The sequence below is a fragment of the Lathamus discolor genome, chromosome 5 (genome assembly GCF_037157495.1).
Source record: "Lathamus discolor isolate bLatDis1 chromosome 5, bLatDis1.hap1, whole genome shotgun sequence".
Lineage (NCBI taxonomy): Eukaryota > Metazoa > Chordata > Aves > Psittaciformes > Psittacidae > Lathamus > Lathamus discolor.
The window spans coordinates 92,979,753-93,001,330 of NC_088888.1; the positions used below are offsets into that span (position 1 = coordinate 92,979,753).

The 21,578-nt window shown below is 39.6% G+C and overlaps 1 long non-coding RNA gene across 2 annotated transcripts in view; it reads right to left on the reverse strand.

Moving 5' to 3' along the window:
• LOC136015525 (uncharacterized) overlaps positions 1–20,276 on the reverse strand; it is a 104,643-nt gene extending 84,367 nt beyond the window's left edge. For both annotated transcript variants that reach the window (XR_010613245.1, XR_010613244.1), the window contains exons 1-4: positions 19,338–20,276; positions 18,789–18,904; positions 17,909–18,121; positions 4,495–4,596 (exon numbers count right to left, since the gene is read on the reverse strand). This is a non-coding gene — a long non-coding RNA (uncharacterized LOC136015525). The remainder of the gene's footprint in view (positions 1–4,494; positions 4,597–17,908; positions 18,122–18,788; positions 18,905–19,337) is intronic.
• Between the last annotated feature and the right edge of the window lie 1,302 nt (positions 20,277–21,578).

A 21,578-nucleotide genomic window follows, 5' to 3' on the forward strand; every position in this document is an offset into this window, starting at 1 on the left:
TACATTTCTGCTTGCCTATTTAAGAGAGTAAAGGCTTGGATGAAAATTGTAAATTTTCATTAGTTTCTTTCCTTCAGGTTTTTCCCTCCATAAAAACTGTCTTTCTGGATTATCTTGCTCTTGATCTCAAGACTAAATTGAACACCCATACTGCCTCTTCTATGAAAATATTTTTGTCTTGTTTCTCCTCTCTAACTCGTTGTTCTTGTCCCAGTGCCAAAATCTGATTTCTTTGTTCTTCTACTGGAGAGTAGCATCCTTAAAGTTTCAATTATTACTGTTTATCAACAAAACCTGGTCAGGATAGTTGTTTTCCTCTAAGCTAAATGGTATACAGGTAAACAAATGAGGGATTCTAAAATACAGCAATTCAATAGCAAACCTGCATCTTTGTTAAGGGTATGTACCTAGAATGTAAAATCCTCAAGCCACCAGCATCAATTTAAGCATAAAGCCATAGATGCTTTGATAAAGAGAAACAAAAGGGATTTTTAAAAACAAGTAATAGTTTTATTGACAAATATAGCATAGGATAGGACAGGACAGGATAGGATAGGCTAGGGTAGGATAGGATAGGATAGGATAGGATAGGATAGGATAGGATAGGATAGGATAGGATAGGATAGGATAGTTGGAAGGGGCCTACAAAAATCACGTAGTTCAACTACCTGACCACTTCAGGGCTGACTAAAAGTTAACACGTTATCAAGTGCATGATTGAAATGCCTCTTAAACACTGACAGTCATGTGGCATTGAGCACCTCTCTAGGAAGCCTCTTCCAGTGTTTAATGACCTTTTCAGTAAAGAAATGCTTCCTAATGACCAATCTAAACCTCCCCTACAACAGCTTGGAACTCTTCGTGTCCCACCACTGGATACCTGGGAGAAAATCTCAGCACCTCCCTTTCAACTTCCCCTCTTCAGGAAGCAGTAGAGAGAAATGAGGTCACACCTCAGCCTCCTTCTCTCCCAACTATGCTTAGCTGCTCCTCATAAGACATGCTTTCCATCCCTTTCACCAACTTTTTGCTCTCCTCTGGATGCATTCAAGGACCTCCACATTCTTCATAAATTGTGGAGCCCAGAAATGCACCCAGTAGTCAGGATGAGGCCATGCCAACGCTGAATACAGTGGGAAAATCACCTCTTTTGAATTCCTGGTTATGTTTGATGCACCCCAGGATGCAGTCTGCCCTCTTGGCTGCCAGGGCACACTGTTGACTCCTATTGAACCTGCTGTTGACCAGCAGCCCTAGATCCTTTTCTGAAAGCCTGTGCTGCAGCCACTCTTCTCCCAGCTTATATTCATGCTTGGAGTTATTCCATCCCAGGTGCAGAATCTGACTTTTATTCTTGTTAAATTTCATGCAGTTGATGGTTGCCCAATGCTCCAATCTATCTATACCCTTCTGCAAGGACTCTCTCATCAACAACACCTTGTAGTTTGGTATCATCAACAAACTTGCTAATGGTGCGTTCAATTCCTGCACTGAGATCATCGACAAAAGTGTTGAACAGAACTGAACCTGCAATTGAGCCCTAAGGAATAGTGCGAGTGACAGGTCACCAGTCAGATGTAGCCCCATTCACTACAATCCTTTCAGCCCTGTGCTTCAGCCAGTTCTTCATCAGCACACCATGTACCTGCTTATCTCATACTTGGGCAACTTGTCCAGAAGAATGCTGTGAGGGAAGGTATCAAAAACCTTACTAAAATACAGAAAAACTACATCTGCCGCCTTCCCTTCTTTCACTAGGTGGGTGACCTTATCCTAGATGGATATCAAATTAGATAGACATTGAGTTCTCAGGTATACAGCAAAGAGCTGTTTTTGAAATCTGAATTAATTTGAATTAAGGAGTACAGAAAATATGCAGTCACAGTAGTACTTGAGTGCTGCTGCAGGGCTAGGAACCAAGATCAGAAAACAGCAGAAGGCAGGGGTACATACATGTAGTTCACCAGACTAGCCGCTCAGTTTTATCTCTTTTTTTTTGGCTCCCCTGGCAATAATATTACATCACAATGCAAACAGTGTTATTGGACACAGTCCAATGGCACATCTGATTAATGCGTATCTTCCAGACATGTATCTGAACTTGATGTGAAGATAGAAATGACAATTCCTCAATTTTCCTTACTGGTTTCATCCACTGGTTAATCAACCACTGTGGTAATACTGTGCCTCAATTCCCACTTTAACTTGTCTTTAAATTACCAGGTTTAATTTCCAGTTTAGGAAATTAGGTTTAAATTTCCAGTCAGTTAAACTAAAGAGTCCTTAATATCTAATATTTCTTCTCTATGATGGCACTTATGCCCAGGGATCAAGCCACTTCTCATTCATTGCTGCACTAATGGAGCCTGGATGGTGACAAAACATGCCTCGGGCTGAAGCCAGGTCATCATCTGTGGAGTTCAAAGGAGGTCTACTGTTCAAACAAAACAAAAAATATCCTTAGGTGAGAGCAGGTGATCTGTGATAAGTTTAGGAGCCATTTACCTGACCTCTTGACCAGCACTGAGCCTAACAAGAGAATGTTATTGTGAACTTTCAGAGAGACTTTTGACTCTCTACCAGCCTCTGCCAGAAAATGCCTACTTTCAACTATACTGAGGAAGATTAGTCAAGAATTGGCCCCTCCTGATGTCCACATACTCTACGAAGTACAAGGACAGATAAGCATCTCCTTCTGCTTTATCCTAGCTGATAGTGGTACACATCTCCCAGGAGTAGTTCATGGGAGTCCTTCACCTCTGTGTAAATAACCACTTCCAAGAGCACAAAGGAGTCATTCTCCATAATTAAGACCTAATTCAGTATCCACTGAAATCAATGGAAGTTTTTCCACTGACTTCTGTGTGCTTCAGCCTGAGCCCTGAAACCGACAATCATCTGGTGACATTTGTGTTATATTAACCCAGCCTTTAGGAACTATATTGAGGTCTCCAACTCAATTCACATAAGCCACCAAACAGTAATAATTTTCAGACAGTGTCAGCCTGACCCAGATTTGAACTGGCAATCTGGAGCTAGAAAGCATTATAATCCATTACTAGCCCTGTGAACCATCTGGTCACAATATCTCAAGCAACTTATATGGTACTTGGTAGCTGAGTAGCTTACTGAGACTTGTAAGGTGAAAAACAGAATCTGTGTATGTGTGTACATTTATGCATTTAAATATAATTAAGAATTTTCTCTCATCCGCAGAAATACTTGTAACCAAAACTGATTTTCTGTTCACTTATACAGACTAGTGTGCAAAGAATTAATTTGTGGGGTTTGTATTGGAGTGACATTCATTAGGAGAAAACATAAGGACCTGGGGTAAAATCCTGACAAAGGCATTGTGACCCACTAGAGTCAGGCATATGGATATTTTTGTAAGAATCTCCAGCACTACATGTGTTTCCTTTGAGCACATAAACACTTAGCCAGACACACTCTTTTTTCATGCTTATACAAGAAGCCTGATTTGCTTTTATGAACTTTTCCCACCTAGAGTTGAGCTTGCTGGTTATAGCCAGAATATACTAATTTCTGCCACCATCTCATCTTTATATTTCACAGAGAAGACAGCGGATACAGTTTTCCTCTGTTTTGCACCTTAAGTACTCATCTGTACTTAAGTAAAGTAGGTGTCAAAGGCTACTAGGTTAAGCTGTGTTATTTTAAATTCATTTTGCAGATGTATAAATGACTAAAAGAGGCAAGGCAGTGAAAAATAAGATCCAGAGAGAGCTTTGCATGAGGACATCTTGGACCATAGTTTGTTCATTAAAGGTCATCTTTCAAAAAAAAAAATTATTTAGTCCTGAAATATCAGCAAGAAAGTTCTTTATATGATTCAATGTATATACTTTAATATTTTAATAATCTGCCTGGTCTCAAAGCCACACTTCATTTAAGCTATATTTTACAGTAGCAGTCAGGGTCAATTTATAGAAGAAAACTCATTAAGAATGCGATAGGCATATGAATACAAATGCACCACAAGAAACTCAGACTAGAAAAGTACAGACAGAAAGTCAGTGTATTTACTGAAGTCTTGCCTTTAAAGTGGCTTTTACAAACTTCTTTTACTTGTGTAATAATGGCAGTTTAAAATTAAGCACCAATTCTGCTTGGCAGTCAGAGGGTTTTGCCTAATGGGTGAACATGTACCTGCATATTTTACAATGAATATTTTAAATCAAGCATGTGCATTTCCATCTTATATAAAAGAAGCTCCTAACATTTGTCAAAGGTCTTATACTTTGCCTCTTGAGCTCTCCACGGTAATGTCACAGCACACTGCACATAGGTTATCCACAAGTGTGCAAGAATAACCTTTTTGATGTGTCTGGCTTACAGAATAGTTCAAGTGCTAATACACTGATTTTTCTATTCATTGAAAAAGAAACAAAAGGTAGGAAATAAACATATTGATTCACACTTTTACCACTTGTAGGTTCTCTTTGTGGCTAGTCAAAGGTCCCTGATACTCACCTGCTTAATTCTGCAATATCCATGGCAGCTACCCTTCCCGGGTTTTTTGCCATCCATCTGCTAATGATCGAAAGATCCACTACATGCCAAGCAAGGTGAGATCTGCAGAGAGGAAAGAAATAGCATTGTAACTAGAATAAATGACGGCAGGGGAAAAGCACTTTTGCAGACAAGTCATTCTTCAGGACTTGCTGAAGGAAAGAAGCAACCCCAGATTCGGATTCAGCCTCTGACTCCCAGGTGGAAAAAAAGTAACAACTTTGGGTTGCACCTCAAGTACCTGCTCATAAAAAGAAAGAAAGATTTGAGTGTGAGAAAAGATTTTTAAAATGTCTTGGCCTCAAAATAGGAGTTTGCCTGTTTCCTGGTCAGACCTAGCTTTTAATAATATTTGAAAGCATAATACACAGTCTTGGTGAAACTACCAAGGCACCAAATAAAATATCCATACACTGGAATACAGTGGAAGGGAAAAAACCACATAGTTGCTGAAAGGAAAATTCTGTGTGAGGATTCTAAGAGAGTAGCTGATATAGGGAAGACTCGTATTTGCTACTCTCATAGATTGCTAGTAAGCTTCAATTATCCTTAGTGTTTTTATTTCTTTGATAAAATATGGTATCGTATTAAACAGAATCCATTTATATTACACCTTTAAAACGTATCTTAAAAATCAAGGCAGGGAGAAAAGGAGCATCCTCTTCTTGTTAAAGTTTCTCGTTGTTTTAGTCGATCATAAAAATTGCATATATGACTGAACAAGAACCAAGATATTTTTCTTTTATCACTTGCTGTAGTATTTTGCTTTACCTCTATTTTTATTTTAAATGGAAGGCATTTTCAATATAAAGCAAGGATAAGAATTATTTATAGGTGTAATGCCTTTATTCTACAAATCAGCAAATGTTTTACAAATACTAATGAATTAAGTTTCACATCCCCACTGAAATACCTTTTTCTGCTTTTTCTGTTGCACAGGAGAGAAAAGAGGCAGAACAACCTGAAGTGTCTCACTAAATGTCACCCAGCAAGCCAATGCCCTAGCTAGAAGTAAAAGCCCTAGGTAACCTGATTCCCAGTTATATATGCAAATCACTAGACAAACTTCTGCCAGGAGATTCAGAGAATCTGTAAGAGCCATGAGTTTAGCAAACACTGTCACTAAGGCCTGAGTTCTGTGGCACTGCTGTGTCAGTCACAGTTGCATCCCTGAAGCTATACCACCTGGACCTGTATCATTAAAAAGCGTAGTGAAACTACACTATTGGTGTGTTTTGGTAAAAAAAAGATAGCTTCACCACTTTGGTACCAAACATGACTTTGCTAATGCAGCTCTCATCATTCAAAACACCTCTCTTGTGGTGGTGGTTGACTTTGGCTGACCTCCAGGTACCCAGCAAGCCAAGCTATTACACCCCCCTCAACAGGCTCAATTTCACTCTTAACTCTTCTACCTCCTCCCACTGAAAAGTGCAGAGGAATGGGAAATAGGGGTTCATAACACTTGCTTCTGATGCTCCTTCCTAATTGCACTCTTCCCCTCCTCCAGTGTGAGGTCCGTCCCACAGAAGACAGCTCTTCATGAACTTCTTCAACATGGGTCCTTCCCACAGGCTGAATTCTTCAAGAACTGCTCCAGCATGGGTCTTTCCCATGGGGTACACTCCCTCAGGAATGCATTGCTCCACTTTGGGTCTCCCACAGGCCACAAATACTGCCAGAAAACCTGCTACTATGTGGGCTCCTCTCCATGAGAGGCAGATCCCATCAAGGGCCCCCTCCAGCACAGGCTGTCCATGGGCTGCCCCTTCTTTGAGGGCATATCTATCTGATCTGGCATGGGGTCTTCCAGGGACTGAAGGGTGGATATCTGTACTGTGGACCTCCATGGGCTGTGTCTATAAAGACCTATTTTCATGAAGTGAGTCCTGAACTTGTTTCAGCTCAGTGTTTGCCTGAGCTTATCACGGGCAGAAAAACATACCAGTATGTTATCAACAGCTACAATATCTCTATCATTCAGATACCATGACCCACAATGAAAAATCAGGTATGAGTGATATTCTGTATGTTTTATTTAAGATGCCATACTTAGATCACTCACACCTGTGTATCTATATAGACACACAGAATTATTCAAGATAGGCTTTGACCTACCAGAATTAAGTATACAATATAGCAGTTCAGGATAACTCTACACAAAGGGCTGCCAACGGTCTCATTTCCACACAGTCCAGGTTCAGAATCATGCAGATACAACCCAGTTCATATCAAGGAAACAGATGTGTGCTAGATGTTGTTCTAGCTCTAATTAGCCAAGCAAAGTGTTTGTGTTTCTAGGAACATTTTGAACCCATGCAGTTGTTCTTCACTGGTCTCCTTCTCAAGCTTTGTCTTTTGAGCCACTCTGGATGCCTGACACTAGGAAAACACAGACTTCTCTGAAATGCATTTCACTTCTGACACTGACAGTGACATTATTCTATTGGGAAAAAACACAGTCAAAAAGGAAAGGAGGAGAGAGAGGACAAAAGCTGTTTGAAAAACTCAAGATGACAGTTTTTGCAAGTTTTCATGTGTAAGACTGATTTTAGGCAGATGAATTTACATAGATGTCAGCGAAGTTGGTTAATTCTAAGTTCTGGTACCAGAATCTCTACATCTCTTAACAAGCTGAGTTGTCACACTGGGACTTCTGAGACAGAGCTGAGCTCAAAACTGGACTGCATGGCAGACTAGTCCTGCAAAAACAGCTGCAGATACAGCTGAACAAGAAACCAGGTTACCTGAACAAGCCAGAAGACTGAAGTATGGTGGAAAACTAAATGGGTCTCTGTAAACTGCATTATGCATCCACATTTAATGTTGGCAGGTGAATGAGAAGGTTGAGAAATTGGAAAAGCTTCTGATTAGTGGTTAGATGATCATAGTGGTCCTTTCTGGCTTTAATCTTTGACTCTATGAATAAACAATGAGAGTATTTAGAGTGCTGAGGGAAAGAGGGATACCTTACCAGCAGGTGCTCAGTTGGGTTAGCAATAATATTCACTGCTGGATATCCTTGCTGGTCGGGGTCCACTGTTAATTGGATGGTGCTGAGAACACAAGGATGGGCAAGAAATGATCACATTTCCCTTGGAAGCCTGTGGAGGTCTATCACCCATTGCAACTGGGGCACCATGAAACTTTTAGCAGAGTTTGCAGCCAGGGTTCTCAGTTGACAGCTTCTGTGTTTGAGGCAATTAGTAGAGATGGGCAAGTGTAGGGTTTTTTTCATCTGAGGGGAAAAGGTGAATGGTGCATTAGGGAAAGCTGTAAGAAATGGGGTTTTGCTGTTGATGGTTACTATGCTTGTGGCTGCAGCATATGCCCCTATTTAATATAATCCACTTAGAAGATTAAGCAAATTGTATAGCTATACAATTATTAGGCGAAGGTGACTGAACTGAGGCTGATTTTTAGGATCAATGAATGCTCATTGGATCAAATGGAAGCCTACTTAAGCATTCACTTATTCTCACAATCATATCCGTTCCTCTTGCTGATGAACTAAACGATTCCATTTATGTAATGGTGCCGTTTGCTTGCAGGTCCAGTCTTCACACAGGAAGTACAGTAATGATGAAATCATTACTGTGCAATGAGAGGGAAAGCTCTTTCTTCTAAAAATTTGACTCCATTTGCATGCACTTTTTAAAGTAATATGCAGTAAGTCTAAGCAGATATTATTGGTATGGGGGTTCCCTAAGAAATTTAAGTGTGCAAGACTGATATTTCATGGGGAAAATAAAGGACAAAGAGAAGGGTTAAAACAAAAATGGAGTGTATTATATTCCTTTTTGGCATAAGACTGCAGATAGATTGAGTCTGAGCACCCAGTTTTCAAAAACCCTTATGCAGTATTGGCCTGAGCATCCTCTGAACTATGATACGTGTAACATGTAGAGAAAGAGCAGCATCTGCTTAGTTTTCATATCATCCCACTTCAAAATAATTTTAAAAGCTATTTTGCAGGATTAAAGGGTTTATTACAAATAACAGTATGAATAAACAAAAGATACTGTTTGATTCTGCCACCACCATGTCAACAAAAGAATGTACCCAAATGAGTTGGAAACACTTCCCTTTGATTCCATTAAAAGCCTTTTCTTAGCGTCTTATTAACCACTTTATCGTGGGTTTTACATATCACGCTAGCTGAGATTTATCTTTCACAGGTAAGCATTGTAATGCCTTTGTGAGTTTGTCTATAAACAAATGACTGGACATGTTTATTTGTTAAGGTTAGCTTAATGAATTGACCTTAATGAGTTGAATATTAATGAGCATAAAAATCCTCTCAGGAAATGTACTGTCCAATTTCAAAACTCAGCATTAAAGGGCTAGTGTATACAGAGTGTTAATGGAAAAGGAACTTAACTTACACTGCCATCACAGTGTTGCTAGTGCATTTGTCATAGAATATTTTCTTTTTTAACTCATCCCTAATACAACTCGGGCAGGGAGAGTAACTTTAGTACTAAAACAAGTTAGCTCCAGTATAGCACACATTCAAGTAGCTTTAGCTTGAGGATTACATATAGCCTTCTCCACATAAATGTGTTGAATTTCAGGTTTGAGATTTATTAAGCAATACATCACTTATAAGTTCCAATTTATTAAGAAGTAATACATCAAAATACAATAAAATAAAATCCCAGCTAACAACTATGCGATTACTCAGCTACTTAGTGCACTGGATATTTGACTTTATATATACCTAATCATGGGTAGCACTAGTCAGCTCTGAAAAAAAAATGCCAATATATTGAAATTGCAGCTTTTCACAGAAGCGTACTAGTTCAGATAAAACTTTCACTGAGAAAGGTTTCTTTGCTCCAAGATAGAATTTCTGATCAAAATGAGAAAGAGACAGGAAAGAGAATAGCCCATTGTTGATAACAGCCATGGAAATCCATGTCCTTTAAAAAGACCCAAGTCAGGATTACGGTTCTCTTGCAGTCCAGGTTTCCTGCTGGAACACTCTAATCCTGTATCCTCTCTCTCATCTTCAAAAAGTTGTGGTTTTCTCTTGTGGAATAAGAAAAGTTTTGAAGTTTCACCAAACTGCAAAGCTCCTTCCTACAGTATCCTATGACTTCCTTACCATTCTGTAATGAAAGCTTTGTAAAACGAAGAGTCCTGAGACCAAGAAGTTCAACTAAAAGTAGTTTCCTGAATGAAATTAAGTAACCACTTATTAAAATAGCAATTTGATTGTCAGAAAATTATGTGTCATAGCCATGCATACTTCAATACACACCTAAATGCTGTATCCAGTTTTTCACAAAGACAATTATAATTCTTCTGTTAGTCGCCCAACATTAATTTATACACCAAAATTTAGCTAAATATAAAGAAAACTCATATTTTTAAGATGCATTATTCCTGTAACAGATGCCAAAATTTAAGCAAAATTATTCTTTTTCCCCATTAGGCTATGTCTAGAAAATTCAAAATGACTTTCATAATCTGTGTCCTCATAGTAATTGTGTTTCTCATTGCATGTTTTAATTATTATTTTCATATACAGCTTACTTCTGTAGTTCAGTACAAGGCAATTAAAAAAAACCCCAAACATTAGTTTTCTTTTTCAAACTTACTGGGAGTTTGCTGCTACTAGAACAGAAGGAGCTGGGGGAGAAGTGACAAGCAGAGACCTGCCACTTCCCATCTGAGGCTTACAATGGAAATTGACCCTCCATGCTGGATGACTGCTAACAAAATGTATTACACAGCAGGTACAGGTTCTTAAAAAAAAAAAAAAAAAAAAAAAAGAAAGGAAAAAGAAAAAAAAAAGAAAGAAAACAAATGCATATTGACACAAAAATAACTTCTCTCTGACTTACATAATCTGCTTATATATGACTATTGCTGCTCTTCACCATACAATTAGCAAATTACAATTATATCTAATGTCACTAAAAACTACAGCAAATGACAAAGCATATCAAAGGAAAGTAGAAATATGGAAACTGGGAAAGGTAGGGGGTAGGACTGGGAACATGGGTAAGACCAATTATTCTTCTATTGCTATTCCAACTTAGAATTCAGCCAGTCAATAAAATAGGGCTAACTGCAGAAGTTCATCTCTATGTTAAAGATCAGATATTCATAACATGTCTTAAGCATGCCTCTAGCTTTTCCCTCTTTACAGTATCAAATTTAGGACTGGGCTTAGTATACTCTTCTTGATACAAACACTATTTCCCTTTTATCCTGTTGGCATGTTGAAGGCAGACAATCCTAACTTGTTTCTTTGCCTTGAATAATTAACAGCCCTGGTACAATTTCCAAAAGCATCTTTCAAAACAAAACTATATTTTCTGTGATGGTGCAATTACTATCCATCAATGAAGAATCTATAGGAAAGCTATATTAAATATTTAAATTGGAATTAAAATTGAAGAGTAGACTAGGTATATATTTAGGCTTATGCTTCAATAATTTATTATAATTGCAGTAATGTAACAGCGGAACTGCTACTGCAAACATAGCTGTAGAATTACTGCTAGAAAGTAACAAAAGTTTATGTAATAAATATGTTTCTTAAATACAAATGAAGAAAAAGAAATTGTAAATGTTATTTATAGTTTCATGCCACAGCTCTTGCAATGTTTCATTGCCAGCCACAAGACTGAAATCAGATGGTCCAAACAAAAGATGGTGACTGTGTTTCCTTTCAGAGAAATGCCATTTATCCCATGATTTTAGACAAGGCCTCTCCATGCAGATCCCTTGGGAGCTTGGTGACGCCCAGGGAAAGCCAGGGTGAAGTACCACAAGCTCCAGCCCAGAGGCAGGAAAACCACCTGCAACTCTCTGCGGCTGTGACAACCCCCAGAATGTTCCCACTGTCTCTGCACTGTACCTGCCACACATCTGAACCAGGAACTACAGGCAGAGCCTTGCAGGAGAGCTGTGGCTGCCTGCCTTTTGCACAGGTAACAGTCACTGGAGGAATAGAGAGATCATGCAGGAAGAAGGAGAGCAAGAAGAAACGGAAGGATGGGATAAAAGAGCTGGTGTGAAATGACAGTCAGGAAAACACAAGTAAAGGCAAGAAACCAGAGCTTTACCCTTTTATTTAGCATAAAAGAACAAGGCCGCAGCTGAATTACTTTTATCTCCAGCAGTCACAAGCAGAAAATCAGGTGGAAAACATGACTCTGCTGGGATGGCAAAAAATTTCTGGGCAAGCAAAATATGAAAGGTCACACAACTCTGGACATGTCTTAACCGAAAATGCTCTGGCATTTATCTCATGTGATGAATATACACTAGTTGTCCTGAGGTAAAAATATAACCATGGTACAGTATTGAAGTTTTAAACACAAACCGTATCCAAATCACTTACATAGATGTGGTAAAAATAAATGGTCCCTGAGATCTTCCTCAGATGACATCATCTCAAAGCCACACAGTTATCACAGGAATAAAATACATTACTCAAGGAACTGAAGAAAGGCCACATTGAGGCTGTATTCTGCATTGCATGTACCAATATTCACAGTGAAGTCACTTGCTCACTCTGGGAGAAGAAAAGTGAAGCCGTGGGGAGAGGCACCATCAGGAGTCAGCAGGCAGTGATTTCAGCGTTCGGTGAGATACACAGCACTGGACACTGGCTCATTTTTATCCACTTCCACCACCAGAAGAGTTACTGAAATACATACTCAAATGTATAGCTATGCAACAGAGATCAGAATTTTGCACAAAGAACCTACGATAATTTAGAAGCCAACCCAGCTTCCAATGAGGTCTTTCAATACAGCAATCCCATAGACGCCTTCACAATGTTCAAAGGAAGCTAAATAATGTCTGCAGCCCTTTCTGAAACCACAGAAAAGGTAACCCACTCAGCTGAATTCTTCTTAGTGTTAAACTGCAGATCTGAAAGCTGAAAATAAATTAAATAAATAACAGACCCACAAAAATAGCTGCCTTCAAAATAATCCCTACAGCCAAACATTTTTAAAACAAAGCAAAATAACATGCAGAGCAGGAAGCCATTGTCAGCTCATTCTCACTCTGCAGCGGAATGATTAGTGGCAGTGCTAACTGAAAACACACACCAAAAGAAATGTCTGTAGGCCCAATGCAAGGAAAGCAGCAGGGGGAAAAAGGGCTCTCTGGAGCAGCCTGGTTTCAGCTCAGCTTGAAGTGACTGTGAGACAGCACCAAGACAGAGTCTAAGCTGGAAAGAGATGGTGTCAGTTTTCCTTAGGCAGGTCATGTTCAGCCTTAGGATGCAGCACCACTTTCTGTCTGCAATTGAAAAAGTACTTGGTTTCAGCTGGTCTTCTAAGGAAACAAATTTTGCCTTATTTGTATGTCTGACTTCCCCCTCCCCTCAGTAACTGTGAATCATTTTCCCTGCTTAAGCTACCTCCGACACGGAGTTAGACATGTCAGGGACATGAAGTTCCTCCAAGCATCACGGAAGTACACAGACAGGTGGAGAGAGAGGGGCAACTCTGAGCCCCCACCACAGAGACTGGTAAGAACACAGGTATCAAAGCATCCGGGTACCAAAACAGCCAAAAGGACAAAGCTCTTAGTAGTGCTCCAGCTGTAGGAAAATTCAGTGCTTGTCTCTATTATTAGCTATCTAGCCAATAAGGCCAAAAATAACACAGCACCACAGAAAACTACACTGCATACTTTTTGCTGTTGCTAAAGTGTGGCTGTTTTCTTCAGAAAGCGCTTTGAAACCTTAGAGCTGGCAATCCTCCCTGCCATGCAAACCTGATGAAACTCCTTGCGAATTCTATAAGCTGTAAGCACTGGAACAGGTTGCCCAGGGGGGTTGTGGAGTCTCCTACACTGGAGATATTCAAGGCCCGCCTGGACAAGTTCCTGTGTGATGTACTGTAGGTTACCCTGCTCTTGCAGGGGGGTTGGACTAGATGATCTTTTGAGGTCCCTTCCAACCCTTGGGATTCTGTGATTCTGTGATTTTCTCCAGTTGGTTGTTCTAAAGCAAGAACTCCCATAAAATGCTCACATTTCAAATACTGCACATTAGACAAGCCTAATCCATATATATTTACACAAACCGTGGAGTTCTACAGCCCCAAGGATTACATCCTCTACAAACTTAGTTGCAGTAATTATTTATATTAAGAAGATATCTTTGCAGCCAGGAGGACTAGAAGCAACGTAGATTCTGTTCAAAACTTTCTAACCTCTAGAAAACACCATCATGACCTTAAAGTCAAAAAGGGTTAAAAAGTGCAAATACATAAATAAAAATCAGTACAGTTTTCAGAGATTATTTTAAATGATATTATACTGAAGTCTGTAACTTCACCCAGCACTTCGGAGTGCTTCTCCTAGCACAAACATTAGTGACTGTATTTCAAAGCACTCTACTTTCTCCAAAATATAGCTTGAATAAGAAATTCAACATGAAATTACAAGAAATAAGAAATTCAACATGAAATTACAAGTTTACAAACATCTTACCTGGATCATTTGAGGCAAGTAATAGAAAAGAACAGCTAGCTATTTTTTTCTCTTACTACTTTATTGGGCATTATGCAAGAATAATTTCCCTAGATTATCATAATTAAGCAATATAGATTGTACTTTTGCTTTAGCAATAAATATGTTCACATTTCCATTTGCACCAATAAGTAGCTCAAGAAATACTTATATTCTTCACACTGTGACATGTAAAAGCAGTAATGAGAGTAAAACAAATTGCTGGGATCAGTTTTTAGAGCAATAAAAGTGACAATATTATTAAATAAAAAGTACGATTTTCTAGTAGCACTTACAGAAATACAGATGAAAGTTTTGAAAGGCTACTCAGGGTTTTGGTGCCTAATTTGCACAATTGTAAAGAGACTTGAACTGTCAGTCTTCCATCTTGAAAATGCACACTAACTAAATAGATATCTCATCTATGCACATCCAAAATTGATATTATGAAACAATGGGAACTACCAATAATACTGAGCCTATACTGTATATTACCTCTACATAATATTTTAATGTGGAAAAAAAAACAACCCAACACAACAACAAAAATGTTTGTTGGTTTATGTTATTAATTAATATAATATGAAGACTGGAGCAAAGGTATTCCCCTTATCAAATTAATCCTGTCCACCTGTTTTTCTAAGGCATGTGTTCTAATAATTATAGGTTCGCTGCTGAAAATATACTTGTCCACTTAGCAACAGTTATTATAAAACATATTATCAAAAAGGTAATTGATCTTGCTTTTTGTTCTTTTCCCTTTTCCTATTTTCTTCACTGATCACTATAAAAAATGGTACAAATTTTTTGATTCAAATGGTCAAGCAAAATATGCACTTTTCCAAGAGAAGCAGCTGATAAGAAAATCAGGCACTACTCTTATTTACAGAAAATACATTGTTTTTGCACAACAAAATTAACGCCAAAAGAGCAGAGAGACTTTTTCTTGGCTTACAGATTCAGGTATTTTCAGCCAACCCCTTGCCAGAAGCTTTACTTTCTCATTTTTTCTCAAGACCACATTGTAAGAGCTTTCTCTCTGCACCCCTGTTGTGCTTAGCTGCCTCTCTGTTTCACAAAAGGCTGGCTTCACATCAGTTCCTCGTGTCTATATTTTTTAGAAAATCCTTGAAGAAAAACATCCAACTGAATGATCTGGCTCATTGTCCAGATTTCTGTATGGGTAATGGCTTTCTGTTGTTTACCAGAATGGCATTTCATTTTTCCTTTATCTACTGTAAATAAAAGGTGGTTTTCAAAAGGTAGCTCATTGCATCCACATCCTCTCTCCTCCTCCCCCAATATTAATTTCATCCTCTGCCTTCATGGGGGAAAAAAAAAAAAAAAAGGCAATTTCCCCTATGATGAGAAAGAAAGCAAGGATTTCCAGATGATACAAATTAAATATGGATATAATTGCATCAGTTTTTTTCATACCAGGTCAATTTTTACCTAAGCTCAAATTGGTTTTGTGGCCATCCAAATCTGCCTCACTACATCCCACCCAATTTACTTTCAACCACCCAGGGTGGGCATCTTTCACTGAGCCCCGGAGGAATGTCTGTTGTGCTGTGAATTCTGCTGACTGGGACAGGTCTTACTCATTTTGTTCTAATGGAAAATTCATCTCTGTCACAGGAGTACCTGCCGTCGGCCTGTGCTGAGAACTCATATTGACATCAATGGGAGCTTTGCGTGCATTGTGCAGGTAGGGTACCATCATCATTATTTATTAAGCACTATTGAAGTCCCAGACCCAGATCATTAGAAGTTACAGTCAAGATGCAGTCAATATAAAATCAGTAATTCTTTAGGAGTGGTGGTATGTTCTTCTATTTCCTGTTCTTTTCCTGTGTTTCAACTATATTTAATATGAGAAGTAGGTGGTTTTTTGCTTTAACACTAGTCTAAGCATGTCTGTGAAATACTGAAAATATTTGGGCAGCCAACTAGAAAAAGTGTATTACAATAAGCCCCCTAGAAGATGACCTGTTGAGTTAGTCCTGTGTTGATATCTGTACTTGTTTGATAGTGATTAAAATGTATAATTTGTCTTGTATCTCACATATTTACCTCTACTAGGACTATGCAGTATTCTGAGCAACCCACCAAAGTTTTCGAAGACAACCAGACTGAATCAACATTGATTTTATTAATGTCATAAAATTTATCCACCTCATCCTCTTGTACAAATCATGGGGATTTTCCTCTTATTTCTTTCCATTTAAAAACCAAATTGGTCTGTGAAGCTCCTGATTTGTCCTCGGTTTTCTGTGCTTTACTTTATCTGCCTTGGTCATCACAGGACTTGACTGAGGTGAAGATGACAGCTCGTGATGTGGAATTATTTCAGGCTGTTTAGTCCAGAAATTAGTCTCCTGAAGCACCGAGCTGTTGCAGAGTCTTAGCACATTGCTTTTGATTCAGCCAGATCTACGTTTTCTTGTCCTGTTATTAATGAGGAAAACCAGACCTGAAGCCTTATTTTGTGCTATTGATCACATTTTGCACCACAAATCACTCCTCATGCACAATCCTTCAGCTGCCTCCTGCGAGGAATTCAGCGAGTACAGAGTGAATTTCTAATCAGCTGCGACTGTTCAGTGCTACGGCTGGTAATTATTCTACCAGTGCCTGTATCTGCGAGTGCTATACATTTGTATTTGCTTCTTGCTGAGATCACACAGTTGGGAAAGCAATCATGCTCCATTACTCCTGGTTTTGACTCTTGGCCCATATGGCTGCTTGCGGACAGTCTTTCAGCGCTTTGCTTCATTTCTAGCTAACATGGTTAATGACTCTTTGCTTTCTGCAAGTCTCCTAATCTGCTGAAATTTGCAGCTGTTCTTTGTTAGCAGTGAAGCCTTTCCCTCTCTTTGACTGCAAATTTCTGTTCTACCTAGTCTTAACTGGACTAGCACTCTTTTCTGGGATGTGAGGAAGGGCAAGATGAAGCAAGCGGTTGCCCTTTTCCTACCAGCAAATTTATCTGGGAATGGATTATATGAGAGGCTTCAGTCTGGCTTCAGGGAGTACCATAGTCCTGGGATTGCTTTACTTAAGGTCACAAATGATTTATCACCAGCTGCTGATTCAAGTTAAATTACAGTACTCCTGCTGATGGATCTTTCTGCTGCTTTCGATACAGTAGATCTTGGAACTTTGCTGAATTGTGTGAAGCAATTGGTGGTATATTATCAGGTTGTAACTTGGCAATTGTGGATCAAGTTCTGCCTCACTGGTCACATTGCTCCTTGAAATAAAATATCCTATAATTTTCTCTTGTTTTATTTGCTACAGATGTGGACAGAATTCTCTAGGAGCATAATACTAATTTTCACTGCAACACAAAAAAACATATAGATATATTTGATTTTTACAGTTTAGACCACATCTGTTTGTTTTACCAAAGCATGATCTTGGGTGGTCACAAATAGTCTAAAACCTAACTTTGATAAAAAAATAATTGCTTTTGGCAAATTCTCTCTGTTCACTACGTGGTTCTTCCTAGGCAATAGAAACTATCTATGCATATATAAAGTATGCATCTGGAGCTGGTCAGAATATTCCCATTAAATGTCATCTCATAAAAATATGCTGCTTTGTCAGAGCCAAAACATTTTGCAGAAAACACATTTGTTTAGGTGAAGTTTTAATCAGGGAGGTATTCAAGATTCAAGGCTGTTGGTCACCTCTGATAGCAGAGACAGAGAATGCATGCAGTCCAGTTTGAAAACCCAAGAATTTTCATCTCAAATTAATCATTTCAGAAAACCATACAAGAAGTTCTGGCTTTGTACCCATGAAAATGAAAACAATGTTGACACCACAAAAGCTGCCATGAAACAGAATTATCATCCTCTGAAAGGGATGCTCAGAAAAACAGTACCTGCATCATCACATCATCTCTGCGGTCCTTCTTCACAGAGCACCACGTGTAGGTGACAGTGAGTTGAGAAGCGGGAGGGCTGGAACAGAGTGGGGCTCTAACGTAATAAATTGGGAGCTTGTTGCTGGTCTTTCACTACTTTGGAAATTGTAACTAACAGGAACATGTGCTTTATGATGAGAGGTTCAGGGAAAACCACTTTCTTTCTCTTTTCTGAAAAAAAAAATAATCCTAGTCAGAGAAAAATAAAGATTCTAAATTTAGTATTTTCCAGAAATTTGTATTTTGGATAAAATTATGTGGTCAGTCAATATGCACAAGTACTTACAAATTTTAAATTTGTTTTTCATATTCTGGAGATTTTTAACTGCTTAGTAGTTTTAAAACTTGTTGTAAAGTTTTAAGTGAGAGAAATCAGGATATAAAATTGCTTAATCTCTCAAAATCTCTCCCAACCTTTACAAATTCCTAGCCTTTAGCATTTATTCTTACAGGTTTTCCTGTTTCCTAATCTAATGGGTAAGCCCAGTTGAATTCTATCTAAGAGAAGTAACAAACACTTGTCTCCAGGAGAGTGATCTGGCCATGACTCATTTTTCCAAGCTCTGGACAAACAGGACTCCTCAGGCACATTTCTGTTTCTGCTGCTCCTCACGGAGCCCAGCTGGCTAAGCCTGTTGGTGACCCCATGAAGCACACCACTCTCCCCAGGTCCTGCAGCCCCAGACATTGACCTCATGAATCCGTGTGCCAGGGCCAAGCACCACAAGATGCCAGGACTGCGCAGCACTGCAGTGCTTCAGGAGCTGCAGCTCTGTGTCTGGAAACCCAGAACCATCTGTTTCAATAGACCTCTGAGATCTTCAGGTCAAGTGCTCACCTTCAAGCAGAGGAGCATGTCTGCTTCGAAGTGTTTTAGGTAGATTTATCTCCTTTAGAAATGGCAAGGAGTGCTTTTAGCAAGGCCACTTCAAGATCAGCCAGCAAACAAGAGACCTGCACAGCAGACAAAGGTGAACTCAATTTCTGTTTGAGCTGCAGAGCTGATTGCTTCCCCAGACCAGTGCACACTCTCGAGGCATGGGCATACAGGCAGATGTCCCTTCACCCCCACGCTGGGTCAGTTCCCTATGGGAAACGGAGGCTCTGCCCTTGTAAAGACACAAGGGCATGTTGAGAGAAGGGCAGGAAACACCCTTGATCTCCGTCCTGGTGCTTCCTCAGGCTGAGTATAAAGTGTGTAGATGACTTGCTTTGTTGTAAACTGTTTGGTAACAGATATATTTGTATACTGGATTAAATCACACACAATAATTGCCGTTTGGAGTGTGTCACACAACACACAGCACCAGGCCGCTTGGGCAAACAGCTCTCAACAGTTTGTAAAACAAGGATTGCAAAAGAATGGAAAAATATTTTTTTTCTTTACCTGCACACCACCCTCACACAGCTGCTGATGGCCACCAAATGCACAGTTCTGCTTTGCGTTAGCCACAGTCTACAGGGTCAGCTGGTTGTTACACACTGGAAAAACGTTGCAGGTGCCTCATTATAGATCCGTGCAGTCACACTAGCAGTGTGCCACTAATCACCATTCCCATTGCTCAGCAGCTGATCTGGATTAGGAACATTAACACAAACTAAAAGAAATTGCACTAAAATGTTTAAGTAAAATGATCAAGAAATTCATAAAGCCATTAAAATATTGCAGGGGAAACGCCTGTAATGCATTTTCTTTATATTTTTCCGGTGGCTTTATTCTTTACTTTCTCTTGACTGTTGCACAGTCCTGAAGATCCTCATGTTTTTCTTCTGGTTGTATACAAGGTGCTGCAGAGACCATGGTTAGTTTTAGCTTACGTACTTGATATCAGCCAATTCCTTCTTGTAGATCCAGAAAACACCACTCACACATACCACACTATGAAATGTAACAAGTACCAACAGTAACACGCTACACTTACTTAACAAGTACTCGTATTCAACTTTACAATAATTTAAGTAAGCATAGCTTAAACAAACGCAAGCTGTTTAGGGGAACAACCATATTAGGTTTATGATAAATACTATAGCTATAGTAATAGTCCAGAATGTTTTGGAAATTAAAAGCTCTCTTCTTACACGACATTAAAAACTCATTCTACAGCAGGCTGAACACGCACGTTCTTCTGTAAAAAAACAAAGGCGTTTAAATTAGTGAAACAGCATCTATGGACTTAACAGTGACCTGATATGAGATGAATCAGTGGTAAGAAACCTTTTATTGGAGATAATTGCTAATCCACCAAGTACACACTGGCTATAGCAGGCATATTTTCCCTACATACAAACATTACTCTTACTCTTTCTATGTGATCAGAATAATTAATATCAGGATGCACGAGGTTTGTCTTGCCAAAGACTGGGGACACAGCTGCACAAGTAGCTTTGTTTGAGTATTCAAGTTTTCACAACTTTCTTGTTGTTAGATACTATATTGTTTATCAGCAGCAAAGCTCCTACCTTGTAACCTACATTACCCTATTTTCCAAAGCAGTTTGATTTTTCGTACTGGGTAGATTTGCCTATTTTGACTCCAGATCACCTGAGTTACCCAGTTTGGTGCACAGAACCATAGACATTGACCTGGGTTCAGCAGTAGCAGTCATTTTTCTCCTTCTTAGGAGCTAGTACAGTGCTGTGTTTTGATCTTTTGGCCTGGGAACAGTGCTGATAACGCCGATGTTTTCAGTTGCTGCTCGAATGTTTGGTCTGGCCAAGGACTTTCTGAGCCTCATGCTCTGCCAGGGAGGAGGGGAGGCCGGGAGGAAGCAGAGACAGGACACCTGACCCAAACTAGCCAAAGAGGTATTCCATACCACAGCACGTCAGGCCCAGGAGGTAACAGGGAGTTACCCCGGAAGGGCTGGGACTGCAGGGTTGGACGAGGTATCGGTCGGTGCTCGGCTGGGGGGAGTGGGGCGAGTTATCTGTTGGCTGGTGCTGAGGTCTTGTATTCTCTTCCCTTGTTATTTCCTTTAGCATTATTATTATTGGTGGTAGCAGCAGTGGTTTGTGTTATACCTTAGTTACTGGGCTGTTCTTATCTCAACCCGTGGGAGTTGCATTCTTTTCGATTCTCCTCTCCGTCCCTCCAGGAGGGCAAGAAGGGGGGGAGGGAGTGAACGAGGTTTGTGGTTGGGTTTAAACCACGACATTTACCGACACATCTGAGGGGGCAGTAAATTGGTCATAGGTGTTGGGAACTTTCAAGCCAGCTTTGCTGCCAAAGACAACATATTACATAGTGACACCCTCACATTTCAAACCATGTGAGATACTGGCACAGGCTGCCCAGACAAGCTGTGGATGCCTCATCTCTGGCAGTGTTCAAGGCCAGGCTGAATGGGGCTTTGAGCAACCTGGTCTAGTGGAAGGTGTCCCTGCCCGTGACAGGGCAGAGTAGAACTAGATGATCTTTAAGGTCCACTTCAACCCAAACCATTCTGTAAATCTATAATTCTATGATTCTATGATAAGTAGTGGAAGGGTAAAAGCCTGACAAAATATCTCCTCAGTTAGCTCACTGGCAGAAATAATATATCATCTTTTGCACATTATATTTTCTTATATTTTCTCCCCCATTCTAATTCATAGTTTCGCCTTCAGTCTCTTAAATGATACTGACTGG